Here is a 17,897-nt window from a genome sequence, read left to right on the forward strand (position 1 = left end):
CCATGTCATTCTCAGGCAATTAATCAGCCTTCCTGAAGATAATTATGCCCTTTTGGCTGTAATATTTTCCCCTCTTCAAACTCACATTCTTTCCCTTCTTTGGGCGGGCCAAGAAATGTCATTTTCCATTGGAACCAGTGAATTAATTAAGCTCGTGTCTGTTAATTCATGCTTTCTTCAGTCAATCTGGAAAAGGTTGTTTCCTAGGACTTGTAGAGGCTCACAGAGCTTGTTTTGGAACCTTGTGTTCACTCACTTCTCACTTACTGACACTGCGTCCTCCAGAGCTCTGTGGAGATAGGCACCCTCCAAGTCAATAACATGGTTGTGCCCCATGACTGGAGTTTGTCAGGAAAAATAGCCGAGTAAGCTACACTGGCTGCTGCTGATCAGCTGTGTTTATCTAGACTGAGTTAATAAATATGACCGAGTCAAGATGGTGATTCTACTGTCTGTGGCAGCTGGCCAGGAGCTCCTGGGCAAAGAGAGAAGCTCAGTGACACAGGAAGGCAAAAGGCGAATGTTTGCTGTTGGTACACAACTGCTAAAACAACTTACGCAGATCACAGTGGGCTGAACAATCAGCAAGGTTGATGTGATGACCTAGGAAAAGGCTGGCGTCCTGGTATGATATCTGGAAAACAGAGGGATTTTTTTCTTCCTGTTTTCTTCAAGCTGCAGTTTGGGAAAAGAACTGCAAAAGCAGTCTGATGGGGAAAATATTTTCTCTGTACAGGGGCTGTCCTGATAGTGAATTTTAATCTATAGCAAATGCTGTCTTTCCTCTCTGTCTCTCTTTCTCTTTTTCCCTCTCTTCATAATACCCACACTCTATTTTTCTCTATGCTCACACACACAACAAACACAGACCTTGAAGAACCGATAATATCTTCATTATCTGCAGGATGCTGTTTCTCTCACCGTGTATCACAATGTAGTATGAAATGACTGGCTTACTGTAAGCAGGACAGCAGCACACAGGTAGTGTTGCCAGCTAAGGCTCTGGGCTGGAAACTAGAGTTTTGCTGAGAGATGGAGAAAAGAGAGAACTGGATATCTGACAGCCTCTGACTAGCGGTCAGCCTGAATCACTCATTGCTTCCTTGAAGTTTCTTGGACTTTTCTTTTGCACCTGGATGCAGACCACGTCAAGATGTCCTGTCTGTGTCTGAGCTTACCCAGACAGTCTGTGAACTTCAAATTGGTTTAAACCAATTTTAAATTAGAGCTTTAACCACCCTCTTCTCTTTGTCTCTTTGAGCTTCTCTTGTAATCACAAACGTTGCAGAACAAATTATTTTAAAGCATGTGAAAATGCACTCCATTTAACCTCACTGAAATTAATTTATGACCACATCTGTAGTAAGACATAGAAGTTTTGCAAAGAACAATCTTAATACAAGAAGAATTTATAATATCTTATACTATGTCTCAGGTGTGTATTTAAAGGGTAAATTGTGATCCTCTGCAAGATGAATAATCTGAGGCAACAACGATTAACAACAACAAAAATAACAGTTAAAAACAGCAACAAAAACATCTCAAGATTTTGGCTTCCTGAATTTTCACATGACAATTTCAGGTGATCTTTCTACTGATTGCCAAATGAAACGAGTAACTGGTCATTTATTCATTCCGTTTCCTTGAGGGGAATTCTGATGCCCTGGACTTCTGATAGGCATGTGTTACTTGTCTCAAACTGGGTGCTCAAAAGCACTGGCAAGGAGAAACAGTAATAATTTTTGAAAAATTTCTCATACCTTCATATATATTCAGAAATGACAATTCTGATTCAGTCTCATGAGGACTACTGACACATATAACCTTTAAAAAACAGCCTACAGGATCTAAATATAATTTCTTATTCACATTTATTGCACCATTCATGACTTTATAAAACTGTATCATTCTCTCACTCCACCTATCTAGCTTGTCTACTCACTCACTTCTCATTTGGAAGCCCCTGCGTATCTCTGATCACCTATAACATCTTGATGATGCTCAGTTCTTCAGAGAAGTCTCACGTATTTTGAAGCATGTCCTCTGCTGCCATTATATCACATTCACGCACAAGTTTACTAGGTCCATTCTCTACCATAGTTCCTTCCAGTTCATGGCAACTGGACATCTTGGCCTGTACCTCCCTGTCTTGCTCATGGAAATTTTTAAAATTTCTGATTTTAAAGATTCACAGAAACCTATTTTAAAACCTTCTTTCCATTCTTCTGATTGTGAGGCTTTTTTAAATGATACATCATACACTACAGGCAATAATTCAGCAACTCCACAGTTGAATTCCCTTTAACTAGTATCATCTGGCCCTGACCTTGTAGTGAAGGGATTAGTAGTATCTCTGAAACTTAAAGCAGAGCACAGGCTGCAGAGTAAAAATATTTGGGGCAATCACCAGAAAATGTCATTGTATATGTTTATCTAGAATGTTAGTTGAACTGTACCCTTTCAGTAGTTAGATTTTTAATAAACAGCAAGTTTGCATTTTAAGGACTCAAATTTTGTTTCAGCTTATAAAATAGAGACTTCTTGAAGTCAAAGAGTGAATGTTTTTCAGTTACCTGATACTGCAAAGGGATGATTCAAAGTGTTGTGCTGTAGGTGGAGAAGCATTTCCTCTAATTACTGGAAAAAAAGGGTAAATTAACCAGGGTCAGTATGGCATTAGATGTGGTGCACTCCTGTGCATCTCAAATTTTTTGAGAGATGGCCATTGATGTTCTCCTCCAGTGCGGAAGCATCTCTATCTCTGGAGACATGCAAGACTACAAATCCCTCATGCCTGCCAGCTGAGACCTCCAGGTGGCATTTCAAATGTCAGACTTTTCAGTGGAGAAAGGAGCGTGGTCCCTGCCAAGATTTCTGTCTTTTCTTCCCTGAAAGACGTGTGCGTCTCCCTTCGCTGACAGCTTACCATTGACCAGGAGTTACCTCCTCCCAGCAGCAGAAACCTGTCCAGTTCTCCTCCCATTCACGAGTACCCACTTGAGTCCTTCCTGTCCCAGCTGTGGAAAAACACCCACTCCTTGGCCAAGAACACCCAGCTCTCTTGGACCGTCCAGACAGAGCCAACTCCAGGGCTGGCTGTGAATGTGAGGAGCGGACCGTAAACAGTACGATACTGACAGGATTGGCCCACGGTCAAGGTACTCAGTGCTCTCTAGCAGGCTGCTAGGAGATACACCTATACTTACATCTGGATTATCCTCTAAATACAAAGCCTTATTTTTCCTTGTCTACCCTGGATCTCAGTACAAAGTGCACCCTAGGTGACTGATTTCTGAGAAATGTAACATTGGATCTGTGATAATGAGCTACAGGCAACATACAAAATGCTTATGTTCCACCGCAGGGTCCAAATTTGTGAAATAAATATTTGCTCTCTTGTATGTCTGTGGGATCTTGCCATAGAGAACACTATGTGCTATAATGTGTTTCGGAGCCGCCCATGGCAGGACTTGGACAGACCTTTCACTGCTTGTTTAGCATGGCATTTTCTTTAGACTCTCTTCCCATTTTCTCTGCTCCTTTGGAAAAATGCTTTATAACGTACTTCTGTTAATGTATCATGTGTCATATAAACAATAAATTGTGTATTGAATAAGGTATAGTGTATTCCTTTTAAAAGTTGGAATCCTACTGTGCTGAAATGTACTCAGACACATCAGACAGGATCTCAGCCCAGAGACAATAAAATTCAAGCAATATTTAGGAACTGAGGTGATGGAGAGAAGAGAGATTGGAGTACAGATAGGAATGTACCACATCAGCCAACCACACGCCAATTTAGAAAGTTTTACATTGTCAAGAAAACATATCATTAGTGTTGTTTAGTTAGATATATAATCCGTACCATTTGTCATTAAAAGATATCAAAGATGTACATGTACACAGATTACCTCATACCAAATGATCAGCGTATGTTCACTAGTAGCATTTTAAAAGTTAGAGACTGAGAGTTCTTGCCAAAAATCCATTGTGTTCTTGTTTAAGCATCACCATATTCTTTACTTTTATGAAATCTAGGCTGCTGAGTGTGAAAATTTACTAAGGAAAGTTATTAAGAAGCAATTCAGACCATGGGAAATGTACAGGAGGGAAGACCACAGCTTTAGGAAATATTGGTCCCAGTTTGCAATTTTTATGTACCTCCTCACTTGAAAATGTCATCCTCCTGTTTGGCCTTTGGAGAGCTATGCCTTTTCTTTCTGCAATGTATGAAACCACCCATCCTACCAAAAGGTTTCTACCTAGGGTAAACAATTTCTCACACAATTCTTCAGATTGCTGACATAAAACTGGAGTTTCATATTATTATTTGTTTAAAATTTATCATTTACCATTTGTAATGATAAGTAATAATGGTAAAAATAATCTTTTATTAAGGGTAAACATTAAATGAGGGCTTGCTGCTCAGTAAATATTTTATCCTTTCAATCCTTTTTTTTTCATTTTAATATACTGGCTTGTTCCTGAATTCAGTCTATGTATCTGTATCTGTAAAATAATGCAATTTTGGTATGCTGAGGCTTTTGAATAATATTACTCTACAGTGAAAGGCTATGAGATAGATCTTCATACCACAAGAATTTTAAATAACACATCCTTTAGATTTACCTTATTTCACTTTCTAAGACTTTAACTTAACACAGAAAGAGGCAGGCCGAAATGGGACAGTCAATAACATCAACAGACCAAAGACATAAACAGAGATAGTAAGAACAGCAGCACCTAGTTCACTACATGCTTAGTGTTCAGCAGGAAGTAGTTACAGGGCTGTGTCTTACCTGTTATTGATCTGATTTGGGGACACTGTAGTGCTGTGTCGCCAGAGGCATCATCTTGGATCACCTAATAGAGGATCACAGAATGGAGCAATCAGAAGACAGATCTGCTCCTTTGCAATGAGGAAATAACTGGTTTAGGGGAGCAAAGGAAGAGGAACCATCTCCCAGGCTTGCATATTACAGTAGGGTAGCCCTTGTGTTGGGTATCAGGGAAAGCCTAAACACTGGCCCAGCTCAAGTGCCTCTCACCAGGCACGGCTGGCTTGCTGACAGCCTTCGCCAGGATCCTAACCTCCCCAAGTCACAGATACTAATGAACAGGGAATGAAGTTTTTAGCCATCTTCTGACAAAGCGAAAGCTGCAAAGTTTGCTTCCCCATGTATTTCAGATAGTCAGATGCCCTCTGCAAAATGACCCGATTCTTCAATTGTATTGATGCTGCCTTGAGTGTGTTGCTTGCTGCGTGCTGAGGGTTGGGGGAGGAGGAAAACCTCATTTATATTCCACCATGGGCACCAAAATGCCTTGCTTTGGCTCTGCTTGCAGTGTTTTTTCTTTCCTCTCTCTGCTTCTGCACATTTAAATTTTGAGATTTGATGATGTTCAAGTATCACACAGATGATGGCTCTTTGCTAGAGACAGCTGAGTGACACTTCAGTCTCATTGACAGTGACTACGACCAAGACTTGTAATTCGCAGAGGTGCTTCTGAAAATTTCTTTTGTCAAATTAGATTTTGTGAATACATTATGCCTCAAATTTTATTCCATGTCTTACATTATGCATACATACACATGCAAAACACCATTTTAATCCCTGAAATAAGTTGCAAACTCTACGTGCGCATAGTCTTTGAATCTATTTGCAAAAACTTCATACACTTGAACACTTAATATTCCTTTTTTTTTTTAGTATGTATTTCACAATTTGAAATGTGTTATTCTTGGTGGTTTATTATTTACTAGATTACCATGTTACTGACTAAATTGCAGCAAGACATGAGAATAGGGTATCAGTAGCAAGAGCAAAATTTATGGCTAGTAATAAGGATGCTTTGAAGTGCAATAGCATGGCTTTTGCTACTTCAAACCTCAACCCTTTTCTCTCTTTTAGCATCTCTTGAGTGAACTATGATGGCTTTACTATTTGTGAAAATTCTGGCAAATGCCCATCTTCCTCAGCATGAGTTTCTGACTAAGCCGGTACAAGCAATGAAAATAGCCATTTACATACTTTCCAAATGAAATTCAGATCAGAAAAGCATGGAAATTCTTGTAACTGCTACCGGGAAACAGTGAAACCACAGCAAGACCTGACCTTGACTTGTGTGATCTGTGTTCTCAGCTGAGCCTTATTCATATTTTCCACTTTTTCAGTAAAGGATACATGCTCTGAGTGAAAGTTTCTGCGCTGGCCCAGCCCTTCTTCACACCCTGAAAGGAAGAGTCCCATAAGGGACCAGGGCTGCCATGTGAGTACTTCTCCCCAGTGGGAACAGCTGGGGAGACGCAACTCTCCCCTGTCCTCTGGCCATCAGCGGGGCCTTGCTGCCAGCTGTCTTCATCCAGATGTTGGGAGGAGAGAGATGCCCAGCCACTCATGTTAGCATGGAAGAAACACAATGAGGTCTTCTAAGGTGCGATATTAAGTGATATTAATAGGAGCAGAGACACTAGATTATGCAATCTCTCAGCCCACCACGCCTCAGACTCCGCATAGATGCTGCCTCCAGCTGGGCACCCTGCATGGGAAAGAGATGGACACACTGGAGGGAGCTCAGTGGAGGTCCCTGAGGTGGGCGGGCTGGAGCACCCCTCCCGTGCGGGGTGGCTGAGGGATGGGGCTGGTTCAGCCTGGGGAAGAGATGGCGATGGGGGGCTAACAGCAGCCCCCAGCACCCGTGGGGAGGTGGTCGAGAAGATGCAGCCAGGATCTGCACTGTGCTGCATGGTGGGAGGCTGAGGGACAACAGGCATGAGTTGAAACGAGAGGTTCAGGCTGGGTGTAAGGAAAAGGTTTTTCGTGCTGAAGACAGCTGGGCAATGGAGGGGTTTCCTCAGGGTTTTTCCACACCCGAGTGGACACAGCCCTGAGCAGCCTGGTCTGACCATGCAGCTGGCCCTGCTGTGAGCAGGAGGTTGGACTGGAGATGTTCTGAGCTCCTGGTCAGCCTGAATGACACTCTGGCTCAATCCTGTGATTCTATTATATGTAAATACATACTTAGGTGATAAATGGGAATAATTCTTTAGAAGTGACTGCATATTCTAATGAGTATGTGACTTTTAAAATTGTCAATCTCTCCCTCTACTCATCAGACTGGAAAAAACCTCCATAAACAGTGGGTGCTAAATCTTTTAATATCTTTTTCTTTCTGCAAAAGAAAGTACCAAATTTTACCATTGGAGGGAGACAGCGATGAAGATTTTGCTCTCAGACAAGCTATAACAGTCCATGCAGAGAGGAAACACAAGAAACAAATGCTTCTAGGCCAGGTGGTAAACTTCATATTTAAAGTGATAGTAAGTTGCTGAATGCCATTGCATTCACTATTACTGTCAACACTAGGAATAGGTATTGCTCTGCAGCCAGATGAAATAGCTGGTCCCTGCCCTGGAGAGACTGTGACCTAATACTATAGGGTTAAACTTTTAAAAAGCACCTAGACTCATCCGAATCAATGGGAATTAGACTCCTAGAAGACTAGTGCTCAGGACGGGATTTTGTGTTTTACTGTAGCTTTACTCTTTTAGATGTCTTAAGGAACTCCACTGCCTGAAAGGTAAGAATCCTACCCTCCTTTTACAATACACAGAGAGGTCTAAATCCTTATCAGCTGGATCCACAAAAGCCCGTGTGGTTATAAATAAACCAGAGGAAATATTATCTGAAATTCCACTTCTTCACAGTCTCCAAACTGCAGGCAATTGGTGATTTTTTATCAGAATTCACTACCCTGAGCTGTCTTCCATCTCTAGCTGCCTGTGCTGTGCTAAGTTCACACAGATTACAGCCATGGTCACCTTTCCATAGCAATATAGGGGCTAGCAGAAACAGGACCAGAGAAGAGAAGAATGTGAGATTTAATTCCTTTCGTTTGCCTGTAAGAACTGGAAGCAGTATTTCTTACCTCCTGAATAACTGTTAAACTACATGAGTATCAGATGTTCTGAGACAGCCTATGGCAAAAACAGTATTTTACAGGGCAGAGCCTGGAAGAGATGTGAGCCAAGGAAGAGGGGTTCCCTTCCTAGAGGTGAACCCTCCGTGCGACTTAGTCATCCAGTCAAGAACTACAGCAGGTGAGATGCCTCCTTGGCCATGGGAACACTCAATCCAAAAGTCTATAAAATCATTCATTCTCTCTTTCTGACCTAATGAACATGTGGTTATTCATTGCAGTTTGTTATTCAAATCATCAAACAGGATCTCAGAGTACTCTGTTACCTGGGATTTATGGTGTTCACCTCTAAATACATTAGACTTGCAAAGGCCTTTCAGAAGAGGATGGAATTGAGCCTGATCCTCTCATGTTGCCCAGGTTGCCCAGAGAGGTTGTGGACACCCTGTCCCTGGCAGTGTTCAAGGCCAGGTTGGAAGGGGCCCTGAGCAACCTGATCTAGTGGATGGTCTCCCTGCTCATGGCACGGGGGTTGGAGTTAGATGGTCTTTAAGGTCCCTTCCAGCCCAAGCCATTCTATGATTCTACGATTCTATGATATTGCAGGTCAGAGCTTTTCTTGCAGTTCAGTGGGAAGAGGAGAATGTAGGTGAATATGGTCTGAGAAAAAGAGTTGGAAGCACTTCTACTGTGGCCATACTTCATTAGTAGAAGTGCTCCAAAAGCACCTACCAGATCAGATGGAAGAAGCAGACTAGTACTAGATTGAGACGTGTTGTGTTAAGGTTAAGAAATATGATGGACAGAAAATGGAAGTGTTTGCAGGGTCTGAAAGCAGCTGAATAAAGGCCAAGAGGGACCACATTTGGAAATTAGGTGCTTTCAAATCAATTAGGCTGGAGTTATGTGCTTAAATCCACTTGTGAACCCAGCCTAAATGCTCACATAGTCAGAAATTGAATGATAATTTTTTAAGAAGATGCCGGGAGTCAGCTGAGATATGGTCACTAACCCGGTATGGATGCCTAGTGCATTGCAAATATGAAACAAAATTAGATGTTTTGTCTCACCCTCCAGAGAGTACCTTTGTAGCACATTAGGTCAGGACACTAGTGATCAATTATTATGTCCCAGCTGAGGAGGAGATTGCTTACTGAATCAAGCTCCTAGACTTCAGCCTGGCAAGTGCTAATACATGTGTTTAACTTAATTCATGCTGACCCCACTAGTTGGTTGAATCAGGCAACTTCCAGTTCAAATGTATACATAAACATTTGCAGCATAGAGTTAAGCCACAATATATTTTAATTCCAATTTATCCATAACTGACTTTCCATTCAGGGCCTTAATTGTCTGACTCACTGGTGCTGAATTGATTTGAGCTAGTTTGTACTGAAAAAGAAAACACTTAAAAGTGGGAAGGCTTTCCATTCCAGCTTCTCTCTCTCCATCTGAACTTCATGGATCCAGCACAGTCTGGGTGTTTGCAGGTGGAAAGTCAGGCCACTGTCCTCCTATTCATGTAACAACACCTGCTTTTCTAGCAAGGGAGAACACTACTAAATACATGGTCGGGTTCCTCAGCTAGGAAGAGTTCATTTAATGCTGGTCCAAAAGTGTCTGCTTTAAACATGGTCTGCATGGACTTGTGCAGTATCCCAGCACAGCATTAGTGCACTGAAACAGGGGATAACAACGGTGAGTCAAGGTATGAGGGAGAGATGAGGGCGAAAGCTGGCAAGAACATCACGCTGCTCTCATATTTTTCCAGGTGCAAGCAGTCCCTGAGATGACAGGTCCCTGATAACAGGTATCACTTTGGTTGATCTATAATGCCAGTAACTGATTGTTACTTTTATATATGTATGCATGCAGATGTGTATATGTACATACCCGTATACACACAATGCAAGTATATGTACATAAGTACACATAAAAAAAATGTGGTGGAGGGGGATCCAATGAAACACAAATTTCAAACAAATGGTTATGTTAAATTCTGGATTGAATAAAAGTATATCGGGTTGAACAGACTTTCAGATGGGGTTTGACTGCCTGATGATGTCATATGGCAAGTGGACAGAGAACAACAGGTTTGGGTACAGGGGCCAGGAGGACCTGGCCAATGTAAGGACACTATTTGACTGGGCAAAGCACACAACATCTTAGTTCCTTCAAGATTTCAGCCAGCACAGCTTTCCCCATGAGGCCTCTGCAGGCAGCATAAATGAGGAAAGACAGGTTACTGCTCCCTCATCTCTCCAGACACTTTGAGACACTGGCTGATCTGGGTCTGGGGAAGCGATAAAAGCGGTTCACAGCTGCCTTTCCCTCCTATTATACTCAGATGCTTGATGTATGAACTTTGTGCACAGAGAATCTGTTTCTTCACCACTGACTTCTGACTTCCCTAACATATGGGAAAGAGATTAGGAAAGGAGGGCTGGAAAGTGAGATACTGTAATATCTGCAACTTTCCCTGTAAAAATGAGTGTGCTATGGTATATTGTACAAAGTCTTGATGTAATGGAAAAGACTAAGTACGTGCAGGTAAGTGCAGAGAGTATACTTATTTTTTTGTATATATTCTACAATTCAGAGCTTCACCCTCCCCATTCCCTATCTCTTTTCCTCTCTGTTCCTTGCAAGGTCAAGAGCCCCCACTACACTGAAGCATGCACTGGCTGCATCGTACTTACTGCACTGTGCTCCACAGCATTTTACAGCTGCCACACCAATCACACACTGAACTTGGACAAGTTGACTGATATGGCTAAATGCAGTTGGGTCTCCATTACCAAGCACATTTAAATCTAGAAACCACCAAGTTGTGAGAGTAATTGCTCTCCCTCACTCTCATGAAACTTCTGAGTAGAAAGCACAAAACCACTATAAAGCTTTTCATCCCTGACAGTCGTGCAGTTCCAACCTCTAAATATACTGTGAAAGATACGGTAAAATCAATGAAGAGGCAAAATGTCATTGCATTATTCAGAGATTGCTGTTGGTTATTTAAGTAGTTTCTTTTATGACTAAACGTACGATCTTCTTACATGTATCTATCTGAAAGATAACAGCTGCTGAAGTGATTGACACAGCTTTTAGATTTAGAAATTAGACTGATTTGCATTGGATAGGAATAACAGGTTTCTCTTCTGAAGAAAAAAAATGTGTACCTAGAAGAAATTTAACCATGACTACACTAGGCTAAGATCTTGCCACAGTCATCCAAAACACTATAATTGTGCTGCTGTAAAATCTAGTCTGTTTGACTATTCTTACAGTTTTCATAGTATTTTAAAATAAGTGAGGCAATATTTAAAGTTTGCCTTTCCAAATGGGCTTTATTTCCTTGCATTCAGTTGCACAGACTGAAAGATTAACACAAATGTACGTAAAAGTAGGTTCCTTGGCCCTCATGCAAGGATATAAATGGTTTTATTTTCCCAAAATTTGGGTACCTTACAGTTGCCTTTGGAATGACTAAGTCAACAGGAGATGCCTGGATTCCCAGTGTTTATGTAATTCAATCTGTTTCTTTAGGTGCATAAGTAAGAATTTAGGGCTCAGACACATGATCTAATTATGTGGTTTAGCAAGTTGACACTCATCTTATGATGTGTGATAAACTGTCCTTTCATTTAATGCAGTTCAAGTCATCCTGAGAACTCAGAATTATTTCTGTCACAGACGTAAATGGCAAAGGTCCCACTGTCTTGAGTGGAATAAGTTCATTGCAAGCCCAAGAGGTTTTGCTTCAAACTGCATGAACATTGACATACCTAGATGGCCTTTCTTCTGGATTTCTCATCTCTTCTCTTGCAGCTGGCGTTTGTGCAAGTCTATTGATGCATGCTCTTTTCCAGCTGCAGCTGTGCCAACAAAAATATGAGTGTTCCAGCCTCCTCCCCGCTCTGCTGCTGGAAGTTATCAGCCCCTCTGATCTGCTGGCCAGGCTCCTCATGTGTCTTCCCATAACCTGTTTCAGTCAAAATAAGCTGCTGTAACAGCAGCCTCTTCTTTAAATTCTTAAAACTGACTCATCTTTTTTTGATGGATGTTGGTTAGAGGCCACAGAAAGAAGGTGACGAGTTCATGGGGATGAGGTGCTGCTTCAGTAACCTCTTCAGCTGGTGCAGCTACAGCCCAAGAGGGTGCGTGTCCACAGCCTATCTGCAATTGTTAATTGAGTTCCCTGTTGTCAAGAAGCCCTATATTCTGGGAACAGACGTGAGAGTGTCCCATCAGCAAAGCTGTTTTCTATCAGTCTTTTCTACCTAATAGTAACCATCAATAGAGGAGAGTCCATAACCATGCAGGGTGGATAAGGGGTGGAAAAGGGAAGTTACTGCCATAGATCACTGTTATACATTATTATATTATGGGTACATACATTATATGGTGGTCAAGCATTGGAACAGGCTGCCCAGGGAAGTGGTTGAGTCTCCATCCCTGGAGGTATTTAAAGAACGGATAGATATGGTGCTTGAAGACATGGTATAGATGGACTTGGTAGTGATAGGTTGACAGTTGGACTTGATGATCTTAAGGGTCTTTTCCAACCTTGACGATTCTATTCTATGATTCTATGATTATATATGTGTATATTATGTTATGGGTATGTATTTTTATGTATGTACCCTTTCCACACTTTGCAGGCAGGGGTATTCTGAGGCTAGAAATAGGATTCCTCTCTAGATGATAAATTATGCTAATGAGAGGTCAGCTAAGGCATAGAGACCCAAAAGGCAGTGTAGAAGCAGAGGAATGTCAATGCATTTGGCAGTTCTGGTGCAAAGAATGGTGCAAAGAAAACTTGAAATGGTGCAGTCTGTGTTATTGCCCTGGGTTATCAAGACTGGTTAATATTACACAGTGGAGCTGACAAATCAAAACACCGAGACAGTTTTTGTTGTTTTTAAGACTGAATCATAATTGTGTATGCTACACTTTCCAGTAAGAGGTTATCTTTCAGACAGTTTATACATGGATTGCCATTCATGAAGGAATTTGGGGTTATTGTGAACAAAGATAAACTGAAAGGCAGTATACCAAAGTAATTTGTGGCATGGGTTTAGTGGGGAAAACAATGACTGACTGCTGAAGCAGTTAGCCCTGATAAATTCAAAGAAATGGATCAAAATGAATATTGGAAGTAATTTCTGAGTCAAAGGCTATAATCTCGTTCCTGAAACTGATGTAAAAAATACGATCCACTTAGTTCTCATTCACCAGCTGAAGCAAGACTAGCAGTGCTCTTTCCCAGCAGTCAAAAGTACGCAGAACCTGGCTCAAGATACTGGCCATTTTTGCTGAAGTTGTGCAATTTTCTCAAATCCTGTTGCCACAGGGGGACAAAGACATAGCTGAGCCGCTGTGACTGAACTCTGCCTTTATGTCAGTGGATGGTTGTCATGGTGGGAGAAAAATTTGACACTGATTCTTTTGGGGTTTGCACATTTATTTCCCTCTAAAAATAGCTCAAAGGGTTGGTTCATTTGTTTCTATTATATGACTTTTTTACTTTTGTCATGGGCTCATTAAGTTACATTTTCTTTATCTGGGGAGAAGTTTAAGCTGAAGCTTAAATGAGCCAGCCTCCTTGAGCTTGCTAGAGAGCCACTGGGGAGAGACAGGATCCGCCCCGACTTGTTCTGTAGAATAAGGCATCCTAGGGAGATTAGCTTTTCTAGATTAACATTAACAATTGCGTAAAAATATCTGTTGGATTGAGGATGCCACAGGGAACATCCCTCCCCATTCCTAATGGTGTCTTTTTTGGACCTATTTTGCTTTATTTTGTCTAATCCTGTTTGGAACCTGGAGGTTTGCTCTGGCTCCTCACTGCATCTCCTACGGCAGCACGTTTCAGAAGTGCACTGCCTCCTCTGTAAAGTGACTTTTGCCTGTTTTAAACTGAGCCCTGTTCTACTAGCAGAGAATTTGGGTGAACACCTTCTCCCTCACCTTCTCTGCTGCCTTCCTCATTATACAAACCTTAGCCATACCCTCTCTCTGCTCCCAGCTGAGCCATCGCAGCCTTCTGCACCTCATAGCCATCTCATCCCCTAAAATGACCTGCAAATATCCTCATTTGATCCCTTAGGGGTTTAATGCGCAAAGTACAAGACTCTTAGGCAGCGTAAAGCAGAGTTTTTGGAGAAAAAGGTTACACCACAGTAACAGCCTGGAGACCAACGGGTACCTAAGGCTACTGTGCCTAGGTTTGTAATACTGAGCTGGCTGAAAGTCACCATGAAAAACCAATCCACAGCCTGCCACAGCAGTGCATAAATGCACACCTTGTTGTCCACTAGATATTTTGAAGTATTTTGTTTTGGAAGAATTTAGATCTGGTGGTGAAATCAGGCAGCTCAAGTCCATGATTCTCCATGGTATTATTATGTTTCCCCTTTTTCAGGAAAAAATGGGTGCTCTAAACAGCCAGCTGAAAACAGCCTCCCCCACACAGCTAAGTAAACCATCATTGTCAGGAATGTGGGCACACTCCGTTTTGTGCCAGGCTGTGTGTGCGCTCCCTGCTGAAGCATTTCCTTTAGCAAAACAAATAAGCACCACAACGACAAATATTACAACAATCAGTCGATTGATGGACTGAAACGCTCCTTTGCCATCATGCAGTGAATCTCCGCATGAAAAACATAGGACCTGGAGAATTGCCTTTCCTGCATCTTATATCAGCACTGTATTTTTGCCATGATCCAGACCTGACGTGTTGCTTCTTAAAACTCAGAGAACAGAGATTATTATGGTAACTCAGTGTAATACTATGTTAAATCTGCTCTCACTCTCCCTCCTTTGCATGACATGAATCAAACATACCATTGGTTTGTCCTGGTACAAGTATGGTCCTATCTGAAGAAGGCAGGAGGGTATGTGCTCTGATGGTCCTTCTAACACTTCACAGAATAGACGCATCTTGAACAGAGCTGGCTGTCTTGGAATAAAACAGAAATTTCAGGCCATGAACCATTGCCACACAGTTCCTATCACTCACTTTGAATTCACACGGAAAGTGTCACCAAGCACAGGGATATTTTGGCTCTCTTAAAAATAACTCATATAGTACTAGTACTTTCCCTAAGATAGTGCACAAATGCAAGCAAAAGTGCATTTTTCTTTTTTTCCCTATAAACTAGCAGCAGTGGCTGTGTGGTCATTTGGTCGTCTTCCGTTTGGAAAATACAGTACATTCCTTACTCCCAGCCACCTTGACCACCAGCTGTTGTGTTTCCTACGTCAGAGGAGATGAGGTCATTAATACCACCAGTAATGATGTCTGCAGAAGCTTCTCTTTTCGCTAGCTCATAGGACCAGTCTGGATGAACTACGAAAAGGATCTATGATCCGTTTAAACTCCTCACTGTTTAAATTGGCTATTAGAGATACACCTTCACTGTCATTCCTTGGCTTCTTCCTGATAAAAGAAAAGATGACTCTGCTGAGCTATCTTGGTTGAGGAAAAGTGCCTGAAAGCAGAATTTTGCAAAAAATCATTGAAGAGGGAAGCAAGAAGAGAACCTGAAATAGAGCAAGAAGAAAGCAAAAGGGGGAAAAGAAAACAGAAATCTGAGGGAAGAGGAAGAAAATGGTAGATCTGCAAACATAAGGCCAGTGGAACATAATTGTGGTAAGATTATATCTCATCATGTTTTCATCATCTTCAACAGAGGCATGACCATGTCCAAATATTGCTGAAATAAAAGGGAGTGATAAGGCCATTATGTGATTTAACTGTTGGAAGCTGGTTTTGCCATAAAGGTATACACCAATAAATCAGGTTTGTTCATATTTTACTGACCTTTATCCGTAGGAAATAAAGAAACCAGAGAACACAGATAAAACCACCAATTTATAGATAGCACAAGAAACACCTAGCTCATTCTACTGTGCAGTGCAAGAGTTGTTTACTTTAAAATGAGTAATGATGTGGTTGTCTTTGAAAAGCGGCATTCAAGGCTGATATTTAACTCTTCTCCCCAGGAGTGTCTGAAAGACGCAATTCAGATCATGGAACAAGAGAACCAGCTGAATCCCAAGGGGATGGCTCCTGGCCATCTTCTTGGAGGTGCTCTACTGGAATTTGTGGGCTTGATTCTTCAGATGACCCATGGTCTCCTGAAAAGAACTGCTGCATGCTTGCGAGGTAAAAAATAATATAGAAGACAAAGGATGAATTGTTCTTTCACTTGCTGATGCCAGAGAGCAGAGTGTCACAGCCAGTAAGCTTCTACAAAGTAGAGTGTGTAATGGGAGACTCGACATTTTAATTATCCCTGACCTCAGTCCTCGAAGAAGGATGAGTGTATTTAGGAATAACTGACGAGACTTTTGCTTCTGAGCATGTCTGCGAGGAAGCTGCCTGGCAGAGTGAGGGCCTGTTGCTGCCCTTGTCCAGCAGGTCTCAAAAGGGTCTGCAGTCATTGCAGGACTAGGAATGATGAGAAATCGTTCGAAGCAGACTGCGATATGGATTTGTTTCTGTTGTTGTTTTCATTAATATGCTTCTTCATTTGCTGTTCAGTTAACACATGGGCTGTGACATCCTGGAGGAAATCCAGTGATGCTCTCGGAGCTGACATCAGCACTATAGATACAGTGTATTGGCACAATGCTCCACGAGGGCACACAGAAAAATGTGGGCAACAAAATGGTGTTTTCTGAACTCAGCCTTCCCATCTTCTACATTCACCAACACTCAATAGACTGGTGAAAGCTAGCTGTAATCTAGCCAGGAACTAAGTACTTCAACAGATTCTGTTGCAAGACTTTACTTACCATCCAAACACATGGGCCGTTTGAAACATTCTTTTCTTTACACACTTTCTGTAAAATAAAATCTTCAGCAGCTATAGTTAGTTGGATATTCTTACAAGCTTTTCATCCAGTTGAAATTATTCTTTTGTTGATTCTGCAATGCATTGACTTCTGATACAAATGTGATTTTTTTTAAAGGAAGGTAACGTGTCATCCATACCTCTGAACCGCTGAGTGTTTTAAGGTCCCATTGGCTGAAATCTCACAAGTTTTACTTATCTGCATGTACAGCTTTGCTTCTGTGGATGTGGCCAGATGTCTTGAGTTCAGGGTCCAAAATACCACTCAAAATTTCTTTCATAATGAACCATTTGTTTTGTTGATAGTGGATGGATTTTAAATTATGCTTATTAGCTAAACTCCTGTCTCTTGTACAGCTTTTAAAACATCAAAGTGCGTAAAAAGTACAACTTGCTCACTCTTTTGGTTCTACATTTGCCAAGAGCATCTGGCTGGGGAGCCTAGGAACAAAGCACAAGTGATAATGGAGCGATACTGAGAATGATGAACAGCAGTAATATACAAAAATCGCGATACTGCTCAGGCATCAGCCAGTGCACAACTAATAATCTGACATCCAGGCACTAAGTCCTCTGTGGACCACTTTGTCATTTCCCAGTATGGAGACAGTGGTTCACAGGGAACTATACACCACTAAATTAGTCATGTGCCCCTACCATTAATTTCAAAAGTACATGAATACAAGCAAAATTTCATCTGAAATGTATATAATAAAAGCTGAAATATACCGAACCAAGGATGTTTCTAGGATACCTACTCCAGTAATTGCTTTTTGAATTGGATTTTTTTGTGAGATACCTATAAAAGCAAGACAGTTTGATGGCTTCACAGAAAGCTATAAATCCCAGTGGATTACCAAATGGAAATGGTTCACAGTCTGCCACTGCGTTGATGGTGATAAACAGGACTGCATTTAATGGTAAAAGTCTGTCACTACCCAAAGCTTAGTCAAAATGATTTCTTGACAGAAAATTGTTCTTCAGACAATGGGAAACTGTATTCAATGTAACCAGCACAAAAGCACATTACCCTCTGTCTGGTAACCATCAAATGCTTTAGTTTCTTAACTTGGAAATAAACAAGCCTTGAGGAATTTGAGGTTTTATACATCTCACATA

The sequence above is a fragment of the Nipponia nippon genome, unplaced genomic scaffold (assembly GCF_047370975.1).
Source record: "Nipponia nippon isolate SJK-2023a ecotype South Korea unplaced genomic scaffold, ASM4737097v1 scaffold_4, whole genome shotgun sequence".
Taxonomy (NCBI): Eukaryota; Metazoa; Chordata; class Aves; order Pelecaniformes; family Threskiornithidae; genus Nipponia; species Nipponia nippon.